The sequence below is a fragment of the Micropterus dolomieu genome, linkage group LG22, assembly GCF_021292245.1.
Source record: "Micropterus dolomieu isolate WLL.071019.BEF.003 ecotype Adirondacks linkage group LG22, ASM2129224v1, whole genome shotgun sequence".
Taxonomy (NCBI): Eukaryota; Metazoa; Chordata; class Actinopteri; order Centrarchiformes; family Centrarchidae; genus Micropterus; species Micropterus dolomieu.
In genome coordinates this window covers 15,611,217-15,614,149 of record NC_060171.1, presented here as the reverse complement: position 1 = coordinate 15,614,149, position 2,933 = coordinate 15,611,217, and the positions used below count along the sequence as shown (strand labels likewise).

Genomic DNA, 2,933 nt, shown 5'->3' with positions numbered 1-2,933 from the left:
TGGCAAAATAGAGTGTGTGGTGTGGGGGTGGGGGGGGGGGGGGGGATGACAGTTCTTTCCACTTCTATGTTTTTGTTTTGATTCCTTGGTGTGTGATGGTGTTTCCCACACATTGCTACTGCAGCCAACTTACCCTGCTCCATTGTGCTGCTGGCCTCTCTTTGAACCTGTACAGTTATAAACATGGCTAAGTGCTCTCCATCAGAAGCAGGCTTGCAGGAGGACAATACTGTGACAGGAATTTGCTGTACACTGTCCCCAGCCACACATTGGAGCAAAAGTGAGATGGAGACAAGAGCCTGGACGAAGCACTTGAACGCAGCTCAGTTACCACAAACTCTGACCCATGAGACAAATCTAAGCAGAGATGTCTGTCATATTCTAGGAAAACCCACCAACTACACACACACACACACACACACACACACACACACCACCACCACCACCACCACCACCACCATCATCATCATCATCATCGTCGTCATCGTCATCGTCATCATCTGCCTCCTGTGTTCCTCCAACCTCTGGCTATTATCTATCTCTATATCCTAGCAGAATTCAGCCAAACCTAAACAGAGAACTGATCTTTCTCTCTCTTTTAATATCGAAATGGAGCCTCTTGCTGATCTCTGTAAGCTGCTGATTTGGTTTCAAAGATTTGGCCAGCTATCTCCCAGAAAAACATTGTCAATGTGTGGTCAGGATAAGCTGTGTTGGGATGAAGTGCAAATGAATGCCCATGTGGTCATGTTTGGACAATTTAGCAGGGCTGTGGAGGGAAAACCCTCAAAGTCAACTAAACATAGAGACTCCTAAACCTCCCAGTCTCTCACGGTTTTGACTGAGTGGCTAGATGATAGACGGTGTCTGAGATTACTTAAGAGGGATACTATTCCAGAGTAGTGGACAGCTTTGAACAGTTTATGCCATACAAATCTGTGTTTTTTCCACTCAATAAAAGCCTTAAGTGTAACTTTGTCTTTTGAGATGCTGAATGCCATGTTTTCTCTTGTCTCTTACATGTGTATTTTTGTAGTGCCCCCACTTTGAGCTTCTCCTCTAAAACCACAGCTCCCCCTGAGCAGAGGGCGTGCCACCCACACAGCTCAGATACCATCCTGTGCGTAAACACAACCAAAGGAGGTCTCTAACACACATATATACATAAAAATACATACATACAATGGCTGGAAGATATTGTAAGTTAATTACTTGGTCTGCTTTACGTAGACACTTTGTTTATCATGTATCGGTTCCTACCTAAAACACCTTGTCTTACACCATGTTGATTTTGTTGACACAAATGCACGTTGTGGCCCCAACGGGAGCTATTCTCTTTCTAAGTGAGGGTTGAGACCTTCCCAGTCAGAGTAGGGTTTAGTCAGATCAGAGACAGTTTCATTGAAGACTTCAATTAAGGCCTCCACAACCCTTGACTCATTTTCCACTCTCTAATTTTTCTAATGGCTGGGACAGGAGGCTGAGAGCAGCGTAGCCAGCTCTGCACTGCTCATTAGCTCCAGCACCACCGCCCGCGCTGCATTTAACTTAATAATGAGGCCAAATTAACAGCAGTCCTGGCCTTGCTCCAGGTGCATTGTGGGTGAGAGTGAGGGTTAGGAGGAGTGGAGAAGGAGTACCTGGCCGACTGAGGAGGTTTAGACAAAAGCAAGACAGTAATGACTGGAAGCACAACATTTTAGGACTACCTCCTTGGACTCTAAATATCCACTCCACCCATCATCCACTGTGCTCATTGTTTCTGCAATCTAAAATCTGCTGACTTTTCTCAAGCTGTACTCTGTAGTAATAGCCTTTGTTGAACCAAAGCAGTATTTGCCTTTATTTGGCTTCAGGACTGGGTCAGATGACAGATGGAGCAAGGGTGATGGGAATTGATATGTGCCAGAAGAGGGTGCTGTGCAGGGTGGGGTGCTGTTCAGTGTGGATGAAGACATGTCCTCACCTCCTGGTGTGTGGAGGCTGCACAGCCGTGGTCGTCCTCCAGCTCAACCCTGTGCTGCCAGCCAAGTGGGTGCTGCCAGTGGCTACGTGTTAATGAATCCAGGCAGCCTGGGAAAGTACAAACAAACAAGGCCCTGGATGACCAACACTTTCTTTAGTCTATATATGCCCTCACTCATGATTTAATTTTTGTCCTGCATCATGCAAGGGATTTACAGGGAAGGATTGCATTTAGAGGAAATACCACCCAGGTCTGACAAACACAGTTGTTTAACAACACCTATCATTGTTTTTGAGGCATTTCCAGAAACTTTAGCAATTCATCTGGATGGAAATGTTCCTCCAAGATTAAAAAAGACTTTCCCCAAGTTGTACCTGTATTTCCTATCCAGGTAGCCAGAATTGACTTATCTCCTTGCTTGGTTTGTACAATACAAGAAAAATGTAAATGCATTATTTTCTAGCACAAAAATATAAAATAATGGAAAGTAAAACATCAATAAACAAATATAACATATAATAAAACGTTTTAATTTGGGTTCATGTTGTACAAACTGAGCAAGGACTTGTCATTCGCCACATCCTTCTTTGTTTGGATGAGAAAGCAAACAACTAGCAATTTGGGAAACAGTTAGTTTTTGTTTTTTTGTGCAGCAGACACAATATTCTATATATATTTAATAGTCTTTCAGGATTCTGAGAATTCCTTCAGAACAGCAGTAAGTTGTTGTTGTTAAACAACCTTCTGGGTCTTTGAAAGATCGTCAGGTTTTTTTTTTCAGGAAAACAGGTGCTTAGCTCAAACTTAAACATAATGAGAGGGACAAACTGGAGCTAATAGTAGTAGTACTTTTATGTGCTTCTTAGGATGCTGTGTGTGTGTGTGTGTGTGTGTGTGTGTGTGTGTGTGTGTGTGTGTGTGTAATCTTAATTAGACACAGACCCACTAAGACAGTTTTGGTTGGGAG

At 43.5% G+C, this 2,933-nt stretch overlaps 1 protein-coding gene and 1 long non-coding RNA gene across 2 annotated transcripts in view; one reads left to right on the top strand and one right to left on the bottom strand.

Moving 5' to 3' along the window:
• The window catches only part of lctlb (lactase-like b), a 24,371-nt gene extending 22,336 nt beyond the window's left edge, over positions 1-2,035 (bottom strand). The window contains exon 1 of the mRNA XM_046037999.1: positions 1,967-2,035. The gene's annotated coding sequence lies outside the window, so the exon portion shown is untranslated. The remainder of the gene's footprint in view (positions 1-1,966) is intronic.
• Positions 1-2,933, top strand: part of LOC123962097 — a 46,390-nt gene that overhangs the window by 14,607 nt on the left and 28,850 nt on the right. The gene's annotated exons all lie outside the window — the stretch shown is intronic.